This window comes from Budorcas taxicolor, chromosome 21 (genome assembly GCF_023091745.1).
Source record: "Budorcas taxicolor isolate Tak-1 chromosome 21, Takin1.1, whole genome shotgun sequence".
Taxonomy (NCBI): Eukaryota; Metazoa; Chordata; class Mammalia; order Artiodactyla; family Bovidae; genus Budorcas; species Budorcas taxicolor.
Genome location: NC_068930.1, coordinates 53964239 through 53984356, shown reverse-complemented (window position 1 = coordinate 53984356; position 20118 = coordinate 53964239). Strand labels below are relative to the sequence as shown.

Here is a 20118-nt window from a genome sequence, read left to right as displayed (position 1 = left end):
GTTGGGAAGATCCCCTGGAGGAGGAAATGGCAACCCACTCCAGTGTTCTTGCCTGGAGAATTCCATGTACAGAGGAGCCTGGTGGGCTACAATCCATGGGGTCACAAAGAGTCAGACATGACTGAGTGACTAACATACTACCTGTTGTTAGTGTATTTTTTCACCTTTTCTTGGCCCATATTATTTTAATTTTTTAAAAATTTTACTGAAGTATAGTTGTTTTACAGTGTTGTTACTCTCAGGTGTACAGCCAAATGAATCAGTTATATATGTATCCACTATTTTTTTTTAGATTCTTTACCCATATAGGCCATTACAGAGTACTGAGTAGACTTCCCTGTGTTACACAGTAGGTCCTTATTAGTTATCTATTTTGTATGTAGTAGTCTGTATGTGTCAATTCCAACCTCCCAGTTTATCCCTTCTACCTCTTGTATGCTGGTAATTATATATGTGTTTTCTATATCTGTGACTCTATTTCTGTTTTAGATAAGCCCATTTTTACCATTTTTTAAGTGATACCATATATTTGTCTTTCTGTCTGACATAGTTCACTCAGTATGACCATCTCTAGGTTCATTCATGTGGCTGCAAATAACATTATTTCTTTCTTTTTACGACGGAGTAATATTCTATTGTATACATGTACCACACCTTCTTTTTCCATTTTTCTATTGATGGACATTTAGGTCGCTTCCATGTCCTGCCTAATGTAAACAGTGCTGCAGTGAACATTGGAGTGCATGTGTCTTTTTGAATTATAGTTCCCTCTGGATATATGTTGGAGAAGGAAATGGCAACCCACTCCAGTACTATTGCCTGGCAAATCCCATGGACAGAGGAGCTTGGTAGGCTACAGTCCATGGGGTCGCAAAGAGCTGGACATGACTGAGCAACTTTACTAGTGACTGGATATATGTGCAGGCGTAGGATTGCTGGATCATATGGTAGTTCTGTATTTTGTGTTTTAAGGAATCTCCAAACTCTTCTTCATAGAGGCTCTACCAATTTATTTCCCATCAGCAGTATGGGAGGGCTCCCTTTTCTTCACATCTTCTCCAGCATTTATCATTTGTAGATTTTTTTGATGATGGCCTTTCTGATGGATGTGAGGAGATGCTTTGTTGTTTTGATTTGCATTTGTCTAATAGTTAATGATGTTGAGCATCTTTTCATGTACTTTTTGGCCATCTGTAGGGCATCTTTGGAGAAATATCTCTTTGGACCTTTTGCTCATTTTTTGATATTTTTCTATAGTGGGCTGCATAAGCTGTTTGTATATTTTTATATTAATCCCTCATCAGTTGCTTCATTTGAAAATATTTTCTCCTATTCTGAGGGCTGTTGTTAGGTCCTAGTTGTTTATTTTTGTATTTTCATCACTTCAGGGGATGGATTTAAAAAGATCTCGCTGCAGTTTATGTTAAAGTGTATTCTATGCTTTCCTCTAAAAGTTTTAGTGTCTGGCCTTGCATTTAGGTTCAATCCATTTTGAGTTTAGTTTCATGTATAGTGTTAAGGAGTATTCTAATTTCATTTTTTACATGTAGCTCTCCAGTTCCCCAGCAACACTTATTGAAGAGACGGTCTTTTCTCCATTGTATATTTTTACCTCCTTTGTCACACATTAGGTGACCTTAGGTGCATGAGTTTATCTCTGGACTTTCTATCTTGTTCCATCGATCCATAATTCTGTTTTTGTGTGAGCACCATACTCTCTTGATGAATGTAGCTTTGTAATATAGTCTGAAGTCAAGAAGACTGATTCCTCCAGCTCCGATTTTTTTCCCAAGATTGCTTTAGCTTTTCAGGGTCTTTTGTGTTTCCACAAAAATTGTAAAGTTTTTAACTTTACATTTGAAATGTACTTACTTTACATTTACACTTAAAGTAAATTGTAAATGTACTTACTTTAAATTGTAAGTTTTTAAAGTTTTCTACTTCTGTGAAAAATGCATTTAGTAATTTCACAGGGATTGCATTCATTCTGTAGATAGCTTTGAGTAGTATAGTCATTTTAACAATATTTATTCTTCCAATACAAGAACATGGTATGTCTTTCCATTTGTTTGTGTAACTTTTTATTTCTTTTATCAGTATGTTATAGTTTTCTGGCTATGGGTCTTTTGCTTCCTTAGGTAGGTTTCAGTTCAGTTCAGTTACTCAGTCGTGTCCGACTTTTTGCGACCCCATGAATCGCAGCACGCCAGGCCTCCCTGTCCATCACCAACACCCGGAGTTCCCTCAGACTCACATCCATCGAGTCCGTGATGCCATCCAGCCATCTCATCCTCGGTCGTCCCCTTCTCCTCCTGCCCCCAACCCCTCCCAGCATCAGAGTCTTTTCCAATGAGTCAACTCTTTGCATGAGGTGGCCAAAGTACTGGAGTTTCAGCTTTAGCATCAGTCCTTCCAATGAACACCCAGGACTGGCCTCCTTTAGGATGGACTGGTTGGATCTCCTTGCAGTCCAAGGGACTCTCAACAGTCTTCTCCAACACCACAGTTCAAAAGTATCAATTCTTTGGCGCTCAGCCTTCTTCACAGTCCAACTCTCACATCCGTATATGACTACTGGAAAAACCATAGCCTTGACTAGACGGACCTTAGTTGGCAAAGTAATGTCTCTGCTTTTGAATATGCTATCTAGGTTGGTCATAACTTTCCTTCCAAGGAGTAAGCATCTTTTAATTTCATGGCTGCAGTCACCATCTGCAGTGATTTTGGAGCCCAAAAAAATAAAGTCTGACACTGTTTCCACTGTTTCCCCAGTAATTTGTTCTTTTTGATGTGATGGTAAATGGGATTGTTTCCTTAATTTCTCTTTATGATCTTTCATTCATAGTGTGTAGAAGAGATTTCTCTGTGTTAATGTTGTTATGCAACTCTACCTAATTAATTGATGAACTCTAGTAGTTTTCTGATAGCATCCATAGGATTTTTTATGTAAAGTATCATGTTATCTGCAGACAATGACAGTTTTACTTCTTCTTCTCCAGTTTGGAGTTATGTTCTTTTTCTTCTATGATTGTTATGACCAGGGAATGGACATTTTGTTGTACCCCTTAAAAGAAATGTTTTCAGTTTTTCCCCATTGAGTATGATGTTAGTTGTAGGTTTGTCTTATATGAGTTTTACTATGTTGAGGTAAAGGGCTTCCCTGATAACTCAGTTGGTAAAGAATCCACCTGCAATGCAGGAGACCCTGGTTTGATTCCTGGGTCAGGAAGATCTGGTAGAAAAAGGATAGGCCACCCACTCCAGTATTCTTGAGCTTCCGTTGTGGCTCTGGTAAAGAATCTACCTGCAATGTGGGTGACCTGGGTTCTATCCCTGGGTTGGGAAGATCGCCTGGAGATGGGAACTGCTACCCACTCCAGTATTTTGTCCTGGAGAATTTGATGGACTGTATAGTCCATGGAGTCACAAACAGTTGGACACGACTGAGTGACTTTCACTTTCACTTTCCGGTTGAGGTGTGTTACCTTTCTGGAGAGTTTTTATCATAAATGGGTACTGGATTTTGTCAAAAGTTTTTTCTGCACCTATGGAGATGATCATATAGTTTTTATTCTTCAATTTGTTGTATCACACTGATTGATTTGCAGATATTGAAAAATATCAGAGACATTGGGATAAGTTTCACTTGGTCATGGTATTTGATCCCTTAAGTGTATTGTTAAATTTGATTTGCTATTATTTTGTTGAGTATTTTTGTGTCTGTGTTCATAAGTGATATTATTGACCTGATATTTTCTTTTTCTGTGGTATCTTTGTCTGGTTTTGGTATTAAGGTGATAGTGACCTCATAGAATGAGTTTGGGAGTCTTCCTTCCTCTGCAATTTTTGGAATAGTTTCAGAAGGATAGGTACTAACACTTCTCTAAATATTTGATAGAATTTGCCTGTGAAGCCATCTGGTCCTGGATGTTGGCAGTGTTATACCTGGTTCCTCTGCCTTTTCTAAATCCAGCTTGAACATCTGGAAGTTCTTGGTTCACATACTCCTGAAGCATATTGAATGTGACACTTTAACAGCATCATCCTTTAGGACTTGAAATAGCTCACCTGGAATTCCATCACCTCCACTAGCTTTGTTTGTAGTAATGGTTCCTAAGGGACTCTGATGCTGGGAGGGATTGGGGGCAGGAGGAGAAGGGGACGACAGAGAATGAGAAGGCTGGATGACATCACCGACTCAATGGACATGGGTTTGGGTGAACTCCGGGAGTTGGTGATGGACAGGGAGGCCTGGCGTGCTGCAATTCATGGGGTCACAGTCGGACGTGACTGAGCAACTGAACTGAACTTAACTGAAGTTCCACTTGACTTCACATGCCAGGAATACTGGCTCTAGGTGAGTGATCACACCATTGTGGTTACCTGGCTCATGAAGACCTTTTTTGTTCAGTTCGTCTGTGTATTCTTGCCACCTCTTCTTAATATCTTCTACTTCTGTTAGGTCCATACCATTTCTGTCCTTTATTGTGCATATCTTTGCATGAAATGTTCCCCTGGTATCTCTAATTTTCCTGAAGAGATCTCTAGTCTTTCGCATTCTATTGGTTTCTTCTATTTCTTTGCATTGTTCACTTAAGGCTTTCTTATCTGTCCTAACTATTCTTTGGAACTCTGCATTCAGATGGGTATATCTTTCCTTCTCTCCTTTGCCTTTCACTTCTCTTTTCTCAACTATTTGTAAGGCCTTCTTAGACAACCACTTTTCCTCGTTGAATTTCTTTTTCTTGGGGAAGGATTTGGTCACTGCCTTACAAACCTCCATCCACAGTTCTTTAGGCTCTCTGTCTACCAGATCTAATCCCTTAAATCTATTTGTCACTTCCACTGTATGGTCATAAGGGATTTGATTAGGTCATACCTGAATGGCCTAGTGGTTTTTCCTACTTCCAGTTTGTGGCTAAAGGATTTGATATATTAAGACTTGTCTTTGGATATAGGATATTTTTTTGATAGGCTTAACATTTTTTGCCAATGGTTTTTAAGCACTTAGTTGTGGTTTTGTGTCTTCATAAGAAGAGGTGATCTCATGTCTTTCTACTCCACCATCTTCTCTCCATCCCTCTAATCTTCTATCAGGGAAACACGTTTCACCCTTCCTGGCACAGAAATATCTCAATCCCCCAAGTCTACCTGTTTAAGTCCTTGGGAAACACCTTAGGGATCAGCAGGCAGGCTGTTTGAGGTCACCAATAGGTGTATTCCCTGCTCTGGTTTGTCATCTGTTGAATCTCACCTTGTTCTAAGAAAATACAGGCTCCCATTTTATTTAGTAAGTCTCTTCCTTTTGAAGTGGGGGACAGTCATTCTGACATATACAAAAATGAATGAGCAAAAATATTAGCTAAAAGGAAATATTAATCACCTTAGCTTTGTCTGTCCATTAACTCTCATCACAATACAGCCATAGCTGGAGACGTGGCCGGCCAGCCAAGTCAGAACAGAGCAGGCAGTTCCAGTGTTCATAAGGAATTCCATTCTCCTTCCTTCTTCACATCAAGAGTGACCCGAGGCTCTGCTGGGGAGATAAGGATGGATTGAGTAGGGTTAGGCAGGGCACTTTAGGCCCATCCATCCATGTGTAGGAATCTGAAAAATTTGGGAGGAACTGGAGCCAGTTAGTGTTGTCCTTCTGGCCTCTCACAGGAGGGCACTTGGGACATTCTCTCTTCCTAGTGCCCCTCCTTTTGAGAGAAGGTGCACTGATTTTGGCCCAGGAGGCTTCTCATCTGTATTTTTGGTCTTCTTGGCCTCTAGGGTCCCCTCAAGGTGATGGGTGAATCAGAGAAACCAAAAGCTTTGTTTTCTTTACAAATGTCCTATCCTGTTCTTATCAGCTTCCTCTCTCAAATCTCAGTTATTACAGACCTTGGGGATCTCTTCTGCCAAGGTTGACATGAGGTTTGGGGCCCAAACTCAAGCTTTTAAAATTTTCTCCTGATGTCAGGAGCAGACTGGGTGATAAAATGCATAGCCAATGTCAGCCTGTCTTCTGCAGAATGAGGGTCTGTCTCAGTGTACTTCCTGAATGTCCCTATCACCTGGCTCATGAAGACTGCCTGGTTTTCATCTCTTTCCTTTGTAACTTAGCAGACTTTATCATATTTTACAGGGTCCACCATACAAGTTTCACTCTCTCTGATACGCAAGTAATATAATGCTCATACTAGCCTTGCTCACGTGGTCTTCATAGCCCTGTTGTGGGTCATGATCTGGGGCTGCGCCACCCCTGTTTGATAAATCTGGTCATGCAGATTTGTTGCCATTAGGCTTCTGCATGTTCTCTGGCCTTCCTTGTATCCATTCTTATCACCTGAGGTGCAACCGCGGGCAAGAATAATTGTGATGTCCTGTCAGGTCAGAAAGAACCTTAATCCAAAGCTGATAATCCCATCCCTGAACTTGTTGGGGTTCTCCCAAGAACCTGCCAAACCTATCTTTATAGATTCCTTGTTCTCCCATTGAGAAAGGGACATGTACTCTAGTACTTGCCCCATTTCTGTCAGCTGTTTATGGAACAGATAAAGGCTCTGTGAAGCAAAAGTGAGAACTAATTTTAAACCTGATTGAGGACAGCACTGGGAACTCTGATTTGGGAATTTCTGACTTAAAAGGGTAAGGAAGGGGTGGGTCTAGTGGCTGAAAGCCATGTTAAAGGGGAGTAAACAGGTTTCTGAGGAGGAGACTTGCTGAGCTGACGGCTAGTTAGCCACTGGAAGCAGAGATCTGTGACAAGTTCTGCCTCCCAGTCTTATGAAGAATTGGAAAGAGAGGCTACACAAACACACAGTAGGAGTTTCTTAGATTGGGGGTCTTGTTATTGTTGTTTCGTAGCTAAAAGTCGTGTCTGACTCTTTTGTGACCCCCTGGACTGTAACCTGCCGGGCTCCTCTGTCCAAGGGATTTCTCAGGCAAGAATACTAGAGTGGGTTGCTTATGCATTTCCCATATTTACATATAAATCAGAGGGCTGACAACTAGAGATCCTGGGGGTGGGGATGGAGGGAGCCCTCGAGACTAGAGTAACAAGACCAAAGAGGGAGATGGCAAAGGAGATTGTAGAATTCCCGTCCTCAGAGTTGCTGACACAAAACAGAACGATGTTAGGGGTCATGGAGAGGGTGACCCAGTATGGAGTGTCCAAGATGCAAGGGACAGGCATGTAGCTTTGAAGACCAAAGAAGAGTAAGAGGGAGAGTCAGAGAGAGAGATTACCAGTTAAACTGCCCCTCTGTGGGTACCTATGCAGGCACTTCCAATTTCCTGAAAGGCCAGGAACCAACCATTTCACACAGAAAAGTCCAACTGCTTCAGCCTGTTTCTGATACAGCTTCTCTTGGTGATGGAGGAGGAGGGTGGGGATGAGAATTTTGTGATGATTGGACTTTAGCCACTACTTGATATGAGCGTTGAACCTCTGTCACTCTTTAATCTCCTGTCAGGGAGAGGCCGCTGGGCCAAGATCTGTACAGTATGAGGTGAGCCTGTCTCACCTCTGCTCGTCACCTGCCATTGTGAGCTGTTGTCAATCAAGGAAGCCTAGCATCATAAGCTGAGAGGAGCTAGGCTGTAGCTGCCCCACATCCTCTTTCTCGGAAGGAGAGGACAGGAAAAGAAGTAGAGGTGATGAGACAGGAAGGGACAAGTGGTGCCTGAATGAGAGTTCTGGGGCCTGACGGCAGGCTCACCAAATGAAGTGAAATTGAGGCAAAAGGTTTAGGTGGCCACTTGTCAGCTGTGAAAAAGCTGCATTTGGCAGTCCTCAAATGCCTAGATCCTCCCAACGAAGGGCAATATAAACAGAAGCTCCAAGGGCATCCCTTAGTGGTCACGAAACATGTTACTGACCTAGGTCCTTGAACTTTTTAATTCAATAGACAATGGTAAGAGGCCAGCAAGGACTTCAGGCAGGACATTTTTAGATCCGTGCTGCAGCATGGGAAAATAAAAACAAGAAGCTTTGTTCTTGGGAGGCTAGCTAGTTCCTTAAAGAGAGGAATGCCAGGAGTGGATCAGTGGATTGGGCGGGAGGTATAGCTTGGGTGGTCTGTCCACCGTTTTGGTGGTCCTGTGATCAGGGATCATGCACAGAAGCCTGCTTTTGCTCCACACATCACAAAATGATGGTTGGCATGTGGCCTTTTTGTTCAGAATTGCCCCAGGTGCACTTGTGTACAGTTATTTTCAGTCCTTTATAGTTCATTTGTATTCTGTTGTGTGAGGAGAGGTTTATCCAGTTTGACCCTCATGGAGAGAGTCCAGGTCCCAGACCATCTCACAGTCTTGATAATTTTGTATAGTTTCCTATATTTCTTGTACATAAAATACTTTAGCATCATCTTGTGCATTTTCTATTCCAGATTTGACTTAGACAATTCTCGAAGAAATAGTGGCCCTTATTTTTTTTTTTTTTCTTTTTCTTCGTGTTGAAAGATCACAATCTGGGTTCAAGTGCCTACAGTGTTTTATTTTTAAGAGATGTAATGAGTTCGTAAAAGCTTTACATCTGTTAATACACACTAGTAAACAATTACAATATGAAAATTGAAGCTAACATCCCCCAGAGTGGACTCAGTCTTGATTTTCCATCATGATAAGAAATTGAGACCCTTGAAAATTGACCCTTGATATTCTATAGAAAATTCTGACTTCATTTTCTAACCCCTTCCAACTTCACTAATTTGACTAAAAAGAGTGAAATATGGGAGGAAAATAAAGATGTATTGAACACATACACAAAGTATGCAACATCACTAAAATATCCTACCTTTTTCATACTCAGATATTTTTCTAGTTCTAGAAAATCTCTGCCAGTAGGAAATAAATGAATTTAACATCCATTGACTCAAGAAAAAAATTATTTTCAGACTAGAAGAGATCATCTTACTGATCTCTTCTGAATTTTATAGATAAGGAAACTTGCAAAAATGGATTAATTGATTTTTCTCAGTGAAAGTGATAGAGCTCACAGTTAAAGAGTGTCATATTACTTGCTGCTTTTGTTTCACATACCACACATATTCCTATTATTTAATTTATGTTCAAGTGTAGTTGACTTACAATATCATGTTAGCTACACTTACAAAGCAAAGTGATTCAGCTATACATATATATATATTTGTATATATATATACACACACATACATATAATACACATATATACACACTTTCTCAGAATCTTTTCTAAGCTATTACAATATGTTGAGTATAGTCCAATGTACCATGCAGTAAATTCCTTTTGTTTACATGTTATATATATATATAGTGGTCTGTATTTCCTAATCCCATACTCCTAATTTATCCCAGCATTCCTTTCCTCTTTAGAAACCATGTCTGTTTTCTATCTCTGAGTCTGTTTTGTTTTGGATATAGATTCATTGTATTGCTTTTTAGATTCCACATATAACTTATATAATATTTGCATGGTAATCTCTGCATCCATCCATGTTGTTGCAAATGGCAGTACTTCATAGTTTTTTAAGGCTGACTAAAACTCCATTGTCCACATATGCCACTTCTTTATGCATTCATCTGTCAACGGACACTTGCGTTGCTTCCATGTCTTGGCTATTGTAAATAGTGCTGCAGTGAACACTGGGGTGTATGTATCTTTTCAAGTTAGAATTTTCATCTTTTCCAGATATATCCCAGGAGTGGGGATCCTGTATCATATATTAGCTTTACTTTTAGTTTTTTTAAGGAACCTCCATACTGTTCTCCATAGTGGCTATACCAGTTTACATTCCCACCCACAGTTTAGGAGGGTTCCCTTTTCTACACACCATCCCCAGCATTTATTATTTGTAGACTTTTGATGATAGCCATTATATCCAGTTTCAGGTGATACCTCATCATAGTTTTAAATTTGCACATCTCTTATTAGTAGCAATGTTGAGCATCTTTTCATGTGTCTCTTGGCCATTTGTACATCTTCTTTGAAAAAGTCTGGCCAGGTCCTTGGCCCTTTTTTTTTTTTTTTTTTTTGATTGGGTTGTTTGCTTGTTTAATATTGAGTTATATGAGCTGTTTGTATACTTTGGAAATTAACCCCTTGTAGTCATATTGTTTGCAAATATTTTCTCCCAGTTTGCAGGTTGTCTTTTTGTTTACGGTTTCCTTTACTGTGCAAAAGCTTATGTTTGATTAGATCCCATTTGTTTACTTTTGCTTTTATGTATTTTGCCTTGGGAAACTGATCAAAGAAAAAATTACTACAATTTTGTCCAAGAATGTTTTCCCTCTGTTCTCTTCTAGGAGTTTGTGCCTTTTATTTAGCCCTTTAAAATATTTTTAATTTATTTTTGTATATGGTGTGATAGTAATGTGAAAGTGAAGGTCGCTCAGTCTGACTCTTTGCGACCCCATAGACTATACAGTCCATGGAATTCTCTAGGCCAAAATACTGGAGTGGGTAGCTTATCCCTTCTTCAGGGGATCTTCCTGACCCAGGAATTGAACCTAGGTCTCCTGCATTGCAGGCAGATTCTTTACCAACTGAGCTGTTCTAATTTCATTGATTTTCATGAGCCAGTCCAGCTTTCCCTACACCACTTGCTGAAAGACTGTCTTTTCTCCATTGTTTATTCTTGTGTTCTTTGCAAAGATTAACTGATCATAAATGTGGAGTTTATTTCTGGTCTCTATTCTGTTCCATTTGTATGTCTATCTTTGTGCCAATAAAACACTATTTTGATTAATGTAGCTTTGTCCTATTGTATGAAGTAGGAGGGGGTGGTTATATCTCCAGCTTTTTCTGAAGGAAACTGGAGGGTTATGTCTACAGTTCTTTTTTTCTTAGGATTACTTTGATAATTCTGGTCTTTTGTGGTTCTTTTTAAATTTTATGATTATTTGTTCAAATTCTGTGGAAAATGTTTTAGGTAATTTGATACGGATCACATTAAATCTGTAGACTATGTTGGCTAAGGTGAGGTGAAGTCGCTCAGTTGTGTCTGACTCTTTGCGACCCCATGGACTGTAACCTACTAGGCTTCTCCGTCCATGGGATTCTCCAGGCACGAATACTGGAGTGGATTGCCATTTCCTTCTCCAGGGGATCTTTCCAACCCAGGGATCGAACCCAGGTCTCCCACACTGGAGGGAGACACTTTAACCTCTGAGCCACCAGGGGTATGGCCATTTTAACAGTATTATTTTTTCTAATCCAAAAGCATGGAATATCTTTCCATTTCCTTGAATCTTCTTCAATTTTCTTTAACAGTGTTTTATAGTTCTCAGTTTATAGGCCTTTTACATCCTTGGTTAGGCTATTCACAGGTATTTTTTTGATGCGGTTTTAAATGGGATTTTTTTTAACTTTCTAATATTTCATTGTTAGCGTAATGAAACGCAACAAATTTCTGTATATTAATCTTGCATTAATCTACCTTGCTGAATTCGTTTCTCACTTCTAATAGTTTTAGCGTGGGGAATTTAGGATTTTTATATAGAGTATCATGTCATCTACATATAAAGACAATTTTACCTCTTTCATTCTAATTTGATTACTTTTTATTTCTTATCTGATCGCTTGGCTAGGACTTCAATACTATGTTGAACAGACATGGTGAGAGTCAGCTTCCTTGTCTTGTTCCAGAATTTAGTGGAAAGGCTTTCAACTTTTCACCACTGAGTATTATATTGACGTGGGTTTATCATAAATGGCTTTTATTATGTTGAGATGTGTTCACTCTATACCCAATTTGATGAGGGTTTTTTAATCATAGTCTTGCATTTTCCTTATCTATTGAGATCATTATATGGGGTTTTTTCTCTGCTTGATGTGGTGTAGCACATTAATTTACATGTGAGGAACCATCCTTTCAACCTGGAATGAATTCAACTTGACTATAGTGTATTATGATCCTTTTTGTGTATTGTTGGTTTCAGTTTGCTAATATTTTATTGGAGACTTGCATCTATATTCATCAAAGTTTGGTTTTGAGATCAGGGTGATGGTAGTATCATAGCATGACTTAGGGAGTGTTCCCTACTCTCCAGTCTTTTGGAAGAGTTTGAGAAGGATCAGTGTTAGGTCTTCTCTGTATGTTTGGTAGAATTCCCCAGTGAAGCCATCTGGTCTTGAACTTTTGTATACAAGGAGCTGGGGTGGCGGGTGGTTGGGTTGGTTGATTTTTTACAGATCAGGTTTTGCTTCTAGTGATTGATCTGTTCAAATTTTCTGTTTATTGACTCAATTTGAAAGACTGTATGTTTCTAGAAACATGTCCATTTCTTCTAGGTTCTTCAATTCACTGGCCTATAATTCTTCACAGTATTTTCTTGTGATTTTTTTTTTTTTAATTTCTGCAGTATTTACTATGTCTCATCATTCATTTCCTATGTATTTGGATCCCCTCTCTTCTCTTCTTTTCTCTTTTAGCCTAGCTAAGTGTTGTCAGTTTGTTTGTCCTTCCAAAAATTAGCTCTTAGTTTTATTGATCTTTTCTATTATTCTTTTAATCTCTGTTTTATTCATTTCCTCTCTGATCTTTATTATTTTCTTCCTTCTGCTGAATCTGGTTTTTGTTCATTTTCTAATTCTTATAGGTGGTAGGATATGGTTGTTTGCATGTTTTTTTTTAATTTATTGGGAAAGGCCTGTATCACTAAGAATATTCCTCTTAGAACTATTTTTTAATGCATAGATTTTTGTAGTTTTGTTTTCATTGTTTTTTTCTCTGGATATTTTATGATTTCTTCTTTGATTTCATCAATGACCATTGGTTTTTTAGTATCATGTTTTTTAGTCTCCATACAATCAGATTTTTTTTTCTTGTTTCTCTTTCTGTGGTTGGTTTTTAATTTCATACGATTGTGATCAGAAAAGATGATTGAAATCATTTCTGTTCTCTTAAATTTGTTGAGGCTTGTTTTGTATACTAGTGTGTGGTCTGTGCTAGAGAATATTCAATGAGCACTTGAAAAGCATGTGCATTCTGTTGTCTTTGGATGTAGCATCCAGTAGATATCAAGTAAGTCAAACTGCTCTATTGTTACTTATCATCCCTATTGCCTTACTGACATGTTCACTGATGTCAGTGAGGTGACAAAGTCTCCATCATTACTGTGTTCCTGTCAGCTTCTTAGTCTCTGTCTCTTAGGATTCGTTTTATATCTTTAGGTGCTTCTGAATTATGTGCCTATGTGTTAACAAGCATAGTGTCCTCTCCTTGTATTGACCTTTTTACCATTACAGAGCAGCCTTCTTTGTCTGTTTTTGGACTTTGATTTAAGTCTGTTTTGTCTGTTTCAGTATTACTACTCCCACTTTTGTGTCATTTCCATATCTTCTTCCATCATCTCACTTTCAATTTATGTGTGTCTTTCACCAGAAATGGAGTCTACTGTAGGCAACTTATTATAGGTACTTGCTTTGCTATTCAGTCTTCCAATCTCTGTCTTTTGATTGAAGCATTGTGTCCATTATATGCTTAACTTCCTTTTTTTGATGTTTGTGATTCTATTTATGCTTTTGATTTGTGGTGGTTGTTGTTCAGTCACCCAGTCATGTCAGCTCTTTTCAATACCATGGACTGCAGCACTCCAGGCTTCCCTGTCCCTCACCATCTCCTGGAGTTTGCCCAAGTTTGTGTCCATTGTATTGGTGATGTCATCCAGCCATCTCAATCTCTGATGCCTTCTTCTCCTCCTGCCCTCAATCCTTCCCAGCATTGGGGACTTTTCTAATGAGTTGGCTTTTCACATCAGGTGACCAAAATACTGGAGCTTCAATTTCAGCTTCAGTCCTTCCAATGAGTATTCAGGGTTGGTTTCCTTAAAGATTGACTATTTTGATCTCCTTGCTGTCCAAGGGGCGCTCATGAGTCTTCTCCAGCACCACAATTTAAAGGCATCAATTCTTGCACTCTGTCTGCTTAATAGTCCAGCTCCCAAAACCATATGTGACCACTGGGAAGACCACAGCCTTGACTATACACCATGTCTTGGTTTGCCATAGTTTTCCTGCTAAAAAGCAATCATCTGATTTCATGACTGCAGTCACCATCCACAGTGATTTTAGGGCCCCAAAAGAGAAAATCTGTTACTGCATCCACTTTTTCCCCTTCTAATTTGCCATGAAGTAATGAGGCCTGATGCCATGATATTAGTTTTTTAATATTTAGTTTATAAGCCGGCTTTTTCATGCTCCTCCTTCACTCTCATCAAGAGGTTCTTTAGTTCCTCTTCGCTTTCTGCCTTTAGAGTGGTATCATTCACATATCTGAGGTTGTTGCTGTTTCTCCCATCTATCTTGATTCCAGCTTGTAACTCATTCAGCCTGGCATTTCTCATGATGTGCTCAGCATATAGGGTAAACAAACAGGGTGACAGCAGACAGCCCTGTCGTACTCCTTTCTCAGTCTTGAGCCAGTCAGTTGTTCCATACAAAGTTCTAACTCGGATTTGTGGTTACCCTTAGCTTTATCTACCAGCTTTAGATTGATAGTCATATAAGTCCAAATACATTCTATAAAATCTACAGTTTTTCCTTTTCTCTCCCAATTTTTTTTTATTTTGATCTCATTTTACATCTTTTTGCCTTTAATTGTACTTGTCTCTTTTACACAATTCTGACTGTTTTATTAATCTGTGTACTGATTTAAGTGATCTTCAGTCCTCTTATATATTTTCCTTTCATATTATGTTTTTCTTTTTCATATAGATTCTTGTTTCTCTATTTACGGAAGATCTTTAGGTATTGCTTTTTAGATTGGATTAAGTATTATATTCTTTTAGTTTTTTCTTATCTGAGAAATTCTTAGTTTCTGCTTCTATTCTAAATGATAATCGTACTCAGTAGAGTATCCTAGATTTCAGGTTTTCCACTTTCATGACTTTGAATATATCTTTATGGAGGTTTCCTTGTAAGTGACTCTTTATTTCTCTTTCTGCCTTAAGAATCCTCTAATTATCTTTAACTTTGCCATTTTAATTATGATATGTCTTGGTGTGGGTCTTTTTCATCTTTGGGACCCTCTGTGCTTCCTGTTCCTGGATATATGTTCCCTTCTTTAGGTTTGGGAAGTTTTCAGTCATAAGTTCTTCAAATGCATTTATGATCCCCTTTTCTTTTCCTTCTGAAATACCTATTTGAGTACATTACCATGCATTATATTATTAAATATCTCATAGAATCTCATATGTCGCTTTCATTTTTTAATCTATCTAATTGGATGATTTCCATTATTCTGTTTTCCAAATGATTATTCATTCTTCTGCATTATTTAGTGAACTGTTCATTGCCTTTAGCTTGTTTTTTATTTTGGCAATTGAGTTGTCTAATTCTAATTGGCTCCTCCTTATAGTTTCTAGTTCCTTGTTACAGTGATCTGCATTTCTTTTTTATAATCGTTCTTAATTACTTTAACATCTTTATTACCTGCTCTCTGAAATCAGGGTCTGGAAGATGGGTGTGGTCTGTTTCATTGTTCTTTCAGGGGATTTCCCTTTTCTTTTAGTTGGTGGTAGTTCCTCTGCTTTTTCGTTTTACTTAAATTTCTCTTACTCTGAATTCAGGAGAAACAGCTATCTACTGTGGCCTCTAAGGGCTGTTTTTATGTGGGAGCTTCCCGATGCAGACTGTGTGGTGAGTCCAGTATTTTTGGTGCCGGTGCCCTTTTGTTGTAGGTGCTTCCATGTCTTTCATCAGAATGTCCTGGCCATTATCCCCTTGACAGGGGATGTGTTCGGTGTTGTGGTGATGAGAGCCTACATTGGATGTTGGTGGTGTCTTCACTTTGCTCTCTGGCTGTTCACAGCCCTGTTGATGCAGGGCCTGCTCCCTGGTTGTTGGAGTAGAAGCCCCTAGATCCAGTTCTAAGCTGTAGTGTGAGGTCGATAGAACTGAATCAGTACTTCTGTAAAAATAGCCAATGCCTTTTCCTTCTCAGGAGCTGTCACCAGTTGGCTACCTGCCACCCATTGTGTGCACCCACAAATTCCATTGCTGCTGCTCCAGACCTTTCCCTGTTGTAGAATCGCTGGCAGTTGGCTGGGCCATCAGTCCCACTCCTGGCAAGTCTAGGCTCTCCATTTCTACAGCCACTGGAGCTGTACCTCATTGTGAGGCTGTTGACAAAAGGGCTCCTATGGCAGATGCATCCCCCACCCTCTGCAGGATAATAATGGGACTCCTCTGGTGAGCCCTCACTCCATCCCATGCAAGTCGATAGCTGCCTGTACAATCTAGGCCCTTCAGGCTGTCTGCATGTAGCCACACCAAGTCCTCTCCCCAGTTGTGTGCACTGAAGCCTGAGTTTAAGCACTCAGGTACCACACACAACAGCAGGAATGCAGGTGAAGGAGTTTCCCAGAGCAAGGGAACCTTCCCTCTTTCACAGCTAACTCCCAAGGGTACAGGTCCCATTTAATTCCATTTTTTCCCTTTTGTTCTACCCAGTTACATGGGGATCTTTCCTGTGGCTTTGGTTATATAAGAAATCTTTTGTTGCTTTCAGTTGGCTTTCTGTGAAAATTGTTCCACATGTAGATGTATTTTTGATATGTTTCTCGGGGGCAGTGAGCTCCATGTTGGTCTGTTCTGCCACTTTGATCTTCTCCACTATTTTTTTTCCCTTGCTTAAAAATTTTGACTCTCATGATATCCTTTATGCTATATGGATGTAAAACAGAACAAGAAAACATATTTTTTCAGAGAGTATAATTAATAGTGGGAAAATGTAATTGGCAATTATTGGTGGATTAAGTATTTGAAATAGGTGTGTTTGAATCAACTAATTTCTAAATGTTTAACCTTTAAATTGTTCAAATAAAACTTTAAATGATCCCTCAGACTTTAAAAACAACTCTGAAAGACATTTTTGTAACTATTAACCTTTGGAGATTATCTGGACAGAATTTTCTTCTCTAGTCATATTAAAACCACTATAAAAATTTTCAGTATTATAACAACTCTTAAATGGAGAAACTCAACACTTTCTATTTTTTGTTTCTGAAACTTTAATTATAGTTAGCCTCCTATCCAGATAGAAGGAATACTTTTTGTCCATTAGCTTTAACTTTTTCAATGGCAGAAAACTGCTTCAAGGCATGTCAATTCATATTGATGTGCCTACTCATTTTCTCAAGTCACCAGAAGATACCACTTGATCTCCTGTCAGCACTTTAGCCTCCTTTCCATTCAACGTATAATTAGCTGGGAGATGGGTCAGAACAATATAAAAGCATGAAATTCTACAACGCATGCATTTGAACTGATTTTTGAGAGAATATTTTTGCTGCCTAGTAAGTCAAACCTATAAAGCAATCTCTGTTCCATAATTAACATAATATGCTGATACCACTGTGTATCAGAAAATAAAAGGGCAAATACTTTCTGTCAGTAATTAGACCTTTTACCAAGTTTACTTATGTCCTTAACAACAGTACCCATGTAAGGGCAAGGTGCTGAGCCTCTGGGGAAGAGTCCCATTATAGATAATGCCAAGTGCTGAAAAGAACACATTAAAATAGAAGTAATTTATTACATTTTGAAATTCCGCCCTTTTTCTACATTTGTAGTTTTTTCCATTTTAAAAAAGAGTCTTTTTACATATTTATAATGCATATCTTTTCTCTAACTTCTAACATGTGAGGGATATAATTACAGGTTGTCATAAAAAAATGCTATCAGTGTTTGAAATGGATTAATTAAATGCCACTGCTATAATTGTGTTTTAAAAATATTTTTATGTACAGCAGTTGAAATTGTGAATGTTTGATTTATTCTGTACTACTTTTTATCATTTTTGAAATATATTGTTGTATCAGAACATGTAATCTTTTTTATACTAAAGCATATTTTGTATTTTCCTGTTTTTATTGCAGATGTGAGTTAATGGAACGCACTAATAGGATAAAGTAAATCAAACTGGTCAAAATCACAAAATATAGTTTTTCTATATCCTGATTAATTTATATAGTTTTTGAACAGATTTTCACTGGAAACATGTTTTCTTTTTTTCAAAATAGCTACACAAAAATTGATATAATATGGACAATTTAAATGTCTGCATCATTTTGAAGTTGAATCTACTAGGCACTGAAATAATTAACTCAAAAAGCAAGACAGCTTTAAATAAATAATAGACGGGAAAACATTCCTGAAAAAATATACTATTTGTGAAAGATAATTCACAAAAACAATCGGCCAACTTGCCCAATATGAGACAAAGCTTGAAGTGGATCTATACTGACACATAAAAGTTTAAAAAAACAGTGATTTTGGTGGTCAGTTTCCAAAGTCTGTTATTTGTAGTCAGTAAAACTCATCTAGGGAAAATATCTTCTTTCAACTATTGTTACTACATCAGCAATCTTGGACAAAACACTTTCAGCAAAGGTATTTGTATGTTTTTCCTTTGGAGAAATAATATTGTTCTATTTGTTTTACTCAGAGTCCATCTATTAATCTAAAAGATCAGTTTTACTATATTAAACATTTTACTGGGGTGTTCATGGTATCTGTGACAGTCCTTTTATTCTCCTTTACTCTTCTGAAAGATATGTACTCTTTCTGATCTTTCAGTAAATTTTATAGAAATTTTAATATGCCTTCTAAATTTTATCAAACTCTAAAATCAAATTTAATGTTTATCCTTCTGCTGAGCACTTTAGCTTCTATAATCCCCTTCCTGATTTAAAAGCTGTTTTCTTGTGTGTATTTGAGTTCTACCATAATCCACAAAAAATTATCACTCAGTTCGGTTCAGTTCAGTTGCTCAGTTGTGTCCGACTCTTTGCAATGCCATGAACTGCAGCACGCCAGGCCTCCCTGTCCATCACCAACTCCCGGAGTCCACCTAAACCCATATCCATCGAGTCGGTGATGCCATCTAACCATCTCATCCTCTGTCGTCTCCTTCTCCTCCCACCTTCAATCTTTCCCAGCATCAGGGTCTTTTCAAATGAGTCAGTTCTTTGCATGAGTGTCCAAAGTATTGGAGTCAGCTTGAACATCAGTCCTTCTAATGAATATTCAGGACTAAATACTGAAAAGTTTGAAAAGTTAACTACTGACTACTGCCTTTCTTTGGAAGTAAACTGTCTTTTAGGCTGCTTCTGAGATTCCTCTTTGCCTTTCATGTTTTGTAGTTTAATTTTCATATTAGAAAATTCATATATATATATATGTACACACACACTCACATGCATATGAGAATTTCATTAAATTCTTCCATCTTGAAAGTTTGTAGACTTTCTGAGAGGTGATGACTTTGTTCGTAAGCAGTTCTACATGGGTCTTCTACATTCCTGTACATCTCATGAAGAGATATTGGGAGCTTTGTTCCAGCTTATCTTTTTAAGGGTGTGTGTATGGAAAATGGCCTTGGAATATACAATTTTCCTTCAGATCAAAGGAGAAATTTGTTTCCTGATCAGGATAATAAAACAATGTGTCCCTCTAGGTAAATTGGGCAGCATTGCTAAAATCACTTTTTTTTTTTTTTTTGCTGTATCACACTGCATGTGGGATCCTGGTTCTCCAACTAGGGATCAAACCTGTGCCTCCTGCATTGGAAGCAGACTCTTCGCCACTGGACCACCACTTTAAAATTTTGTGTTCCCTTAACTCAGAATTCCCCAGTTGTCACACAATCTACTATGAATATTATCCTCCTAGACTCTCCTCTTCATCTCCTTTATCAGATTTGGAGATCAGGAATTACTTAAACAAACATGAAGTACAATATCCCTACTTATCCATGAGTAAAAAAGTCCTTTCTCTGACCAAGGCATCTTTTGTCTTCTGCCAACTTCTGTAAAACTGGCCACTTAACTTGCAAGTAGTCTAAAATCTCAAACCGTTCAAAGCTCTAGAGTGATGTTTATTAGTTTTGCGTTATTCTTGAAGCCATTATTTATTTATATATTCCCCTTGTCACATTCTTTTTCTCCTCTCTTTCTGGTACCCTACTGCAGTTTTGTTAGTACCTTTTACTCTATTCCTCTTCCATGATATTTCTCTCATGTATTTCATCCTTTTCTTTGCCACATTCTAATTAATGTCTTCAGATATACCTTCAGGTTCACTAAAAGTGTAATCTACTGTATTGATCTGCTAGGGCTGCCATAATAGAATACCACAAGCTGTGTGGC

General features: G+C 38.3%; 1 pseudogene; it reads right to left on the bottom strand.

Moving 5' to 3' along the window:
* Positions 1-20118, bottom strand: part of LOC128066487 (RAB7A-interacting MON1-CCZ1 complex subunit 1-like) — a 103232-nt pseudogene that overhangs the window by 3487 nt on the left and 79627 nt on the right.